This window comes from Triticum urartu, chromosome 6A, assembly GCF_056163025.1.
Source record: "Triticum urartu cultivar PI428250 chromosome 6A, HENAU_Tu73, whole genome shotgun sequence".
Taxonomy (NCBI): domain Eukaryota; kingdom Viridiplantae; phylum Streptophyta; class Magnoliopsida; order Poales; family Poaceae; genus Triticum; species Triticum urartu.
The window spans coordinates 119882618-119891887 of record NC_141878.1 but is presented as its reverse complement, the minus strand read 5'-3'; the positions used below and the strand labels follow the sequence as shown (position 1 = coordinate 119891887).

At 50.4% G+C, this 9270-nt stretch overlaps 1 long non-coding RNA gene across 1 annotated transcript; it reads right to left on the bottom strand.

Annotated features, from left to right (window-relative positions):
- Positions 1-202: 202 nt before the first annotated feature.
- LOC147964388 (uncharacterized) lies at positions 203-7207 on the bottom strand. Its single transcript, XR_015607547.1, has 3 exons — positions 6643-7207; positions 5411-5472; positions 203-524 (listed from the first exon to the last, which is right to left on the bottom strand). It is a non-coding gene; the product is annotated as an uncharacterized LOC147964388 (long non-coding RNA).
- Between the last annotated feature and the right edge of the window lie 2063 nt (positions 7208-9270).

Sequence of the window (9270 nt, the reverse complement as noted above, 5' to 3'; positions counted from 1 at the left end):
AGATGGCGACGTGGGCCCGTAAGGCACACAGTCATGTTAGTAAAAGTTTTGCAATGTCTAGACTCGACTTCGACCAAGGAGTGTGGAAGGGGGATTCCTACAGGCAGTCGGCTCTGATACCAACTTGTGACGCCCCCGATTTGATCGTACACTAATCATTCACGCAAACATGTACGATCAAGATCAGGGACTCACGGGAAGATATCACAACACAACTCTACAAATAAAATAAGTCATACAAGCATCATATTACAAGCCAGGGGCCTCGAGGGCTCGAATACAAGAGCTCGATCATAGACGAGTCAGCGGAAGCAACAATATCTGAGTACAGACATAAGTTAAACACATTGCCATAAGATGGCTAGCACAAACTGGGATACAGATCGAAAGAGGCGCAGGCCTCCTGCCTGGGATCCTCCTAAACTACTCCTGGTCGTCGTCAGCGGGCAGCACGTAGTAGTAGGCACCTCCGGTGTAGTAGGAGTCGTCGTCGACGGTGGCGTCTGGCTCCTGGACTCCAGCATCTGGTTGCGACAACCAGAAATGAAGGAAAGGGGGAAAAAAGGGGGAGAAAGCAACCATGAGTACTCATCCAAAGTACTCGCAAGCAAGGAGCTACACTACATATGCATGGGTATCAAATGGGATAAGGGTATCATATGTGGGCTGAACTGCAGAATGCCAGAATAAGAGGGGGATAACTAATCCTGTCGAAGACTACGCTTCTGGCAGCCTCCGTCTTGCAGCATGCAGAAGAGAATAGACTGAAGTCCTCCAAGTAGCATCGCATAGCATAATCCTAACCGATGATCCTCCCCTCGTCGCCCTGTGAGAGAGCGACCACCGGTTGTATCTGGCACTTGGAAGGGTGTGTTTTATTAAGTATCCGGTTCTAGTTGTCATAAGGTCAAGGTACAACTCCAAATCGTCCTGTTACCGAAGATCACGGCTATTCGAATAGATTAACTTCCCTGCAGGGGTGCACCACATACCCCAACACGCTCGATCCCATTTGGCCGGGCACACTTTCCTGGGTCATGCCCGGCCTCAGAAGATCAACACGTCGCAGCCCCACATAGGCACAACAGAGAGGTCAGCACGCCGGTCTAAACCTAAGCGCACAGGGGTCTGGGCCCATCACCCTTAGCACACCTGCACGTTGCGAACGCGACCGGAAGCAGAACTAGCCCCCTTAATACAAGAGCAGGCTTACGTTCCAATCCGGCGCGCGCCACTCAGTCGCTGACGTCACGAAGGCTTCGGCTGATACCACGACGCCGGGATACCCATAACTACTCCCGCGTAGATGGTTAGTGCGTATAGACCAAATGGCCAGACTCAGATCAAATACCCAGATCTCGTTAAGCGTGTTAAGTATCCGCGAACGCCGACCAGGGCCAGGCCCACCTCTCTCCTAGGTGGTCTCAACCTGCCCTGTCGCTCCACCTCAAAGTAACAGTCGGGGGCCGTCGGGAACCCAGGCCCACCTCTACCGGGATGGAGCCACCTGCCCCTTCAGCCCCCATCTCCGAACAGTATCACAGGTAAGGTAACTGTGTAAAGTATATTGTATGTGCCCGTGATCACCTCCCGAAGTGATCACGGCCCAGTAGTATAGCATGGCAGACGGACAAGAGTGTAGGGCCACTGATGGAACACTAGCATCCTATACTAAGCAGTAGGATAGCAGGTAATGGTAACAACAGTAGTAGCAAGGACAGGCTATGCATCAGGATAGGAATAACGGAAAGCGGTAACATGCTACACTAGTCTAATGCAAGCAGTATAGAGGAGAGTAGGCGATATCTGGTGATCAAGGGGGGGGGCTTGCCTGGTTGCTCAGACAAGAATGAGGGGTCGTCAACACCGTAGTCGACCGGGGCATCAACGGCGTCGGTCTCGTAGTCTACCGGAAAGAAGTAACGGAGGGGGAACACAATAAATAACAGAGCAATCAAATCATAACATGACAAACGTGGTGCTAGAGGTGATCTAACGCAGGGATAGGTGATACCGGTGAAGGGGGGGAAACATCCGGGAAAGTATTCCCGGTGTTTCGCGTTTTCGGACAGATGAACCGGAGGGGGAAAGTTGCGTGTTTGCTATGCTATGGATGTGTAGCGGACGAACGGACTACGTATCCGGGTTCGTCTCGTCGTTCTGAGCAAATTTCATGTACAAAGTATTTTCATCTGACTTACGGATTATTTTATATAATTTTTCAAAGTTTTAATGATATTCTGAAATTATTATTAATTCGAAATTAATTGAATAAATGCTATGTGCACCCAGCACAGGGTACACAAAAGTGTACTCAGGGGATGACAAGTGGGCCAAGGGGGACCCAGTTGACCAGTCACGGTTTGACTGGTCAATAGGGGGTAGGGCCCCCTGTCATTGACTCACTAGTAAACTGACAATTTTAGTTAGACTAATTAAGCAGTTAACAGGTAAATTAACATGATTAATTGGGTTAATTAATTCATTTGGTTAATTAATTAACTAACTATTTTAATCATTATATCTTTTCATTTAATTATTTTTTGTTTTCGGGTGGACCCCGCGTGTCATTGGCCAGGGGCCTTAGCGGGCGCTGGGTGCAGGCCGCGGGCGCCACCCGTTAACGGCGAACTCGGGCGGCCGCCGCAGGCGCGCGCGCCAGCGCCGGCGAGGCGGGCTGGGCGCCGGCTGCAGGCGAGAGGGGAGGCGGGCCACGCCCTGCCGTGGCCGGCGGGCGAGGCAGCGTCCACGGCGCCGGACCGGGAAGGCGCGGGCGTCGGCGCCCGATGCGGCCAACGAGAGGGGAGGAAGAAGGGGGGGCCGACGCGTGGCTCGTGGCCGCGGCCGGAGCAGCGACGCGGCGGGCCGTGAGGAGGCCGGAGTGGCGCCGGGCAGGGGACGGCGACAAGCGCGGCGGAGACGGCGAGGGGAGCGGTGGCCGGAGTTACGAGTGGTGGGGAGGACATGCAGGAGCTCGTATCCGAGCTCGGGAAGGCACAGGGGGGGTGGCGGAGCTCACAGCGATGCTGTAGGGACAAACAGCGGGCTCGGGGTGGTCCGACGAGGTAGATCGACGACGGGGGCGAGGTGGCAGCGACGGCGAATGGCGTCGGGTTGACGACGAGGCGAGGCCGCGGCTTCAGCTGGGCGCCGCGCGAGGGAGAGGAGGGGCGAGGAGTCCGGGAGGGGCGGCGCCGACGCCGGCTTGCATCGGGCGCAGGGGTGAGGCGGCGGGGCCGAGGCGCCGTCTCCCTCGATCTAGATCGGGGAGGGGCGAGGGAGACGCGCGGGGGTGGGTAACGAGTGGGGGAGTGGGGCATCGTGGGGGGGGTTAGGGTTTTCCCCCTCGTGGGGATAAGGCAGGGGCGTGTCGGCCGGCTGGGCCAGGTGGGCCGGCCTGGCCGGTGAGCTGGGCCGTCTGGCCAAGTTGGCCAGGGGGCCTTTTTTTTGTTTGTTTTGTTTTGTCTTTTGCTTTCGTATTTTCTTTTCTTATTTTTTTTCTGTTTTAATTCATTTAAAAGTATTTAGGCATTTTATAAAAATGTGTTTACTTCACCATAATTAGCGATGCAATAATTGACATAGTCCGAACATTTTTATTATAATATTTGAAAACTTTTGTCGTTTGACTTATTTAGGATTTAAATTTGAATCGTTTTTTGAACTAACTCGAGTTTATCAACAGTAACCGAGGTGACGTGGCATCCTTAGTAGAGGGCTACTGTAGTTTAATTACCCGGGCGTCACACCGGATGAGATCCCGGACGTCGGGAGGAGTTCCGGAATGGTCCGGAGGTAAAGAATTATATATAGGAAGTGCTGTTTCGGCCATCGGAACAAGTTTCGGGGTTATCGGTATTGTACCGGGACCACCGGAGGGGTCCCGGGGGCCCACCGGGTGGGGCCACCTGTCCCGGAGGGGCACATGGACTGTAGGGGGTGCGCCTTGGCCTAGATGGGCCAAGGGCACCAGCCCTAAAAGCCCATGCGCCTAGGGTTCCACTTAAGGGAAGAGTCCCAATGGTGGAAGGCACCTCTAGGTGCCTTGGGGGGGAGGGAAACCTCCCCTTGGCTGCTGCACCTAGGAGATTGGATCTCCTAGGCTGGCGCACCCCCCCCCTTGGCCCTCCTATATATAGTTGAGGAGAGGGAGGACTTCATATCTCAGCCTTTGGTGCTTCCCTCTCCTCTGTTACATCTCTCCATCGTAGTACACGGCGAAGCCCTGCTATTGTGACGCCCTGCATCCACCACCACGCCGTCGTGCTGCTGGATCTTCATCAACCTCTCCTCCCCCCTTGCTGGATCAAGAAAGGAGGAGACGTCATCCGCTCCGTACGTGTGTTGAACGCGGAGGTATCGTCCGTTCGGTGCTAGAATCTCCGGTGATTTGAATCACGTCGTGTTCGACTACATCAACCCCGTTCTTCGAACGCTTCCGCTCGCGATCTACAAAGGTATGTAGATGCATCTAATCACTCGTTGCTAGATGAACTCCTAGATGGATCTTGGTGAAACGAGTAGGAAATTTTTTGTTTTCTGCAACGTTCCCCAACACACATAACCCAACACGCTCGATCCCATTTGGCCGGACACACTTTTCTGGGTCATGGCCGGCCTCGGAAGATCAACACGTCGCAGCCCTACCTAGACACAACAGAGAGGTCAGCACGCCGGTCTAAATCCTATGGCACAGGGGTCTGGGCCCATCGCCCATTGCACACCTGCACGTTGCGTACACGGCCGGTGAGCAGACCTAGCCTCCCTTATACAAGAGTAGGAGTTCCAGTCCAACCCGGCGCGCGCCGCTCAGTCGCTGATGTCACGAAGGCTTCGGCTGATACCACGGCGTCGAGTGCCCATAACTGTCCCCGCGTAGATGGTTAGTGCGTGTAGGCCAGTAGCCAGACTCAGATCAAATACCAAGATCTCGTTAAGCGTGTTATTTTGAAATAACCGCGAATGCCGACCAGGGCTAGGCCCACCTCTCTCCTAGGTGGTCTCAACCTGCCCTGTCGCTTCGCCACAAAGATCCACATAGAGGGCCGTCGGGAAAGTATGTCCTTCCAGCCCCCAATTCGTGAATCAACCGCGGGTACTCCTTGAGCCAACCCGACTTTAGTCATCACATGTATCATGTATAAAATATATAGTATATACCTATGATCACCTCGCGAGTGATCACGGCCTGATAGTATAGCATGGCAGACGGACAAGAATGTATGGCCACTGATGATAAACTAGCATCCTATACTAAGCATTAGGATTGCAGGTAAAAGTAACAACAGTAGTAGCAAGGGCAGGCTATGCATCAGGATAGGATTAACGGAAAGCAGTAACATGCTATACTACTCTAATGCAAGCAGTATAGAGAAGAGTAGGCGATATCTGGTGATCAAGGGGGGCTTGCCTGGAGAGAGGGGTCGTCAACACCGTAGTCGTACTGGGTAGCAGCGGCGTCGGTCTCGGTGTCTAGCGAGAGAAGAGGGGGAAGAAACAATAAATATAATGCAAACAGATGAATAACGATGCATGACAAGAGAAGTAGCGGTGCTAGGGGTGCCCTAACGAGGTATGAGGTGGTACCGATGAAGGAGAAAAACATTCGGGAAAATATCCCCGGTGTTTCGCGTTTTCGGACAGATGAACCGGAGGGGGAAAGTCGCGTGTTCGCTATGCTAGGGATGCGTGGCGGACGAACGGACTGCGTATTCAGATTTGTCTCGTCGGTCTGAGCAACTTTCATATACAAAGTTTTTTCATCCGAGTTACGGTTATTTTACTATGATTTTCTGAAGTTTTAATGGTAGTTTGGAATTCTTATAATTCGGAAATAAAACAATAATTTGTTTTGTCACCTAGTGCTATTCTAGCCATAGTTTATCATTGGTGGGGTCAGGGTCAAAGTCAACAGTTGACTAGTCAACATATAAACGGTGTAGGGGCCACATGTCATTGACTTAGACTTTTTTTTAAAAAAAATTTAACTAAGAGTGGGTCCACATGTCATCTACCATTGGACTAATTAACTAGTACTACTAACTACACAAACAAACTAAACTAGTCCCTAAACTAGTTTTTGGCCGGCCACACACACAGAACACACACTCGCACACACACACACAACACACACACGCTGCACGCACACAACACACACACGCTGCACGCTGCACGCACACACTCGGCCATGGCCTTTAGCAGCAACTAGCAGCGGCTGGAGTAGAGCAGCGCAGTAGTTGCACTAAGCAACAGCAGCGTCGAAGCAGAGCAGCGCAGTAGCAGGCACGCACAACAGCGGCTACCGGCAGCAGCAAGCAGCGGTCAAGGAGCAAGCAGTGGCGGAAGTAGCAGCGAAGAAACAACGGCGCAAGGAGCAGCTCAGCAGCACGGGAGCTCAGGCGACGACGCGGTCAGGGGCGGCCGAGCGCACGCGGGTGCCAGCGGCAGCGGGCGAGCCGAGCGCGGCCAGCGTGGGCGGCCAGGGGCATGGTGCAGGGGAGCGCCCGGGGCAAGGGGAGTGCGGCCATGGGAGGGGCCGGCCGCGGCAAGCAGCTGCGGGCGCGGAGGTCCGGCCATGGCGTACAGGGTAGTTACGGCTATCAATTGAAGAAGGGAAAGGAGAGAGATAGCGCGTCTGCTCACAGGGAAGTCACGCGGACGGCTCGTGGGCGTCGTGGTGGACGGACGGTGGCGGATCGAGCGGCGGAGCTCCGGCGGCCGTGGCGAGGAAGACGGTCGTGGGCGTAGTCGTTCGGGAGTCCCGGCTTGATCTGGTGGTTGAAGACGACGAAGCAGTCGACGGCGGAGCCTAAGGACACGACGGCTGGGCGCGGGGTTGTCTGTGGCCACGGGATCTATAGCGGCACGACCATGACGCCTCGGGTGGTTGCTCTGGGCGGAAGAAACTGTGCGGGGGAGGAAGAGAGGGAGGACTAGGGTTCGTCCAGGGGGTCAAGGGGGTCTTGTAGGTGGGCAAGGCGGCTCGGATGCCGACGTGTGGCCGGCGGCCATGGAGATGGCGCCACGGCCTCCCCTGCCTCCACTAGCAGCAGAAGGAGAGGGATAGCGCGTCTGCTAACACTAGTGTGGTAGGATATGTTTTATTTTTTTATTTTTAATTTAACTTTCATACTTTGCATTTTATTTGAGCTACTAAAGAGTTTTATTTAATACAAAACTTGGCACAAAAGTAAAGCGCAATATTCCGGGTTGCTACAAAAAGTTTCAAAGCATTTAGGAGTGTTCAACTTTTTTTAGAAATTGAAAAGGTCAAATAATTAGCTATTGGACCAGTGTTATAATTTTCAGGGGTATTTTAAACATCTCCATAATGTTTGTTTAATGCATGACAATTATGTAATTAAAGTTTTCAACCTAAGGAATATTTTTAAATTACTATTTTATAAAAAATATTATATGACTTAGGCATTTGAATCCGGATTTGAGTTTGGTTTGAATCAAAGTGAGGATTAGCAAAATGATTATGATTTCATGGCGTCATTAGGCATGGGATTACTGTAGCAAGATTCTCGGGGTGTTACAAATACATTCTCTTTACCATATGCAACGGATATGGCAAGCACATTCTCTATGTATAATCTGGATTGTACTACACATACTACAAAACCCGTAGCACATGTTGCGCCCAAGATAGTTTTTTCAAAATGTCTTGTACATGAAAACTTGGCATACTCGCCTTGGTCATCGAGACATTGGGTTGAAACCGAAACTATCAGCAATTCCAATAGTTTATGATTATTATGATGCTAAATTCTAACAACATTTGGATTTTATGTGCACTACAAGTGACACAGGAAAGCTAATTTTAAGGCTCGCACACCTTAAAGTCTACGTTGAACCACTCAGACTCCTTGAATGCATCAAGTTAAGGTAAGTGGCTCTTCCCATCCATTGACTAGACTATTCAGGTATTCCATGGTTCTAAAAGACATATCTACATGATGGTCTTAAGTGTGTGCTTTATTCACACGAAACCATTGGCTCATTATCCTGAGATCGATTTCAAGCAAATCAAAATGGATAACATTGCATAATTCTCCTTGAGTGCCTTCTCTATGGCCCTTAGATTGAAGTTTAGCAATTTGTCCTAATGTCTAGACTCAAAATGGTTTGGTAGAATCATATCCAAAGAGTTAAAGCTCATTTCATTATCTTTACTTTGAAATTGCAATTTACCAACTTTACGTTGGAGTCATCCAGTTTTACACGCTCATGACAGAACTGCATAATATTATTCCCCTCTATCTTTGATATGTGGATATCTACCAAGTATTTTCTATCTGCGGTAATTCGGTTGCATACCGATGTCACCACCCGGCATACATCATTGGCCCCTCAACATATAGTTGGGATCTATGTGAGGAGTAACTGTATTTCCGTCAATACGTCAAGCCCTTCGCATGGGGAGTTATTCAAGGCCAGTATGCTAATTCAATAAGGAACATTTCCAGGCATTAGGGGGAGATTTCAAGTACCATAAAGAATGCCAGGAAATTAGTGAAATGTTCAACACATTTCCGCCTCAAATCCATGTACTCAAAGATCTGAACCATGCGTTCAGAACATTTGCAACACATTGCAAATAACCTGCCAGATTCATTTACTGACTATAAAGGTGTCATACAATCCTACAATCCTGAAAAATATGTCAGAAAAAGTGGAGGTACCAACTAAAACCACTCAACTCCCCATTCAAAGCAACAGGGGGAGAAGTACGGCAATAATACATTAGGATTCAGCTTCTCGCGAGCAAGGATGTCAAGGCCTGTGAATCAGTAAATGCAAGTCAACTTCAAGTTGATAGACACCTGATGGGTAGTATACACCCAGTGGACGGGAAACCTCCACCAACCCAGGTCATAGTGCACAAAATGACTGGGACATCGGAATACCCGACTCAACCGCATTGGGAAATCGCGAGAAGTCACTATGGGTAACGATATTTTCATCAACTATATATTGATATATAGATTCTGGAGAAACATATAACCGGAAGTCTACAATTGTCGACATACATTTCTCAACTAGATTGCAAAACCTTACAAATGATTCAGATCCAAAGACCATGGCCATGGCAAAGTGTGATCAACACTCGGACTGAACTCAAGCAAAGGGTATGATCTAGGTAGACATGATCTTGCTCAATAATGGGAAGGTATTCATAAGCAATACCTACACCAGTTTTCTTCTGGAAACAGAATTGAAAACAACCAGGTGGTGAAACAAAGAGCAAGTATTGTAGCGCAAGGG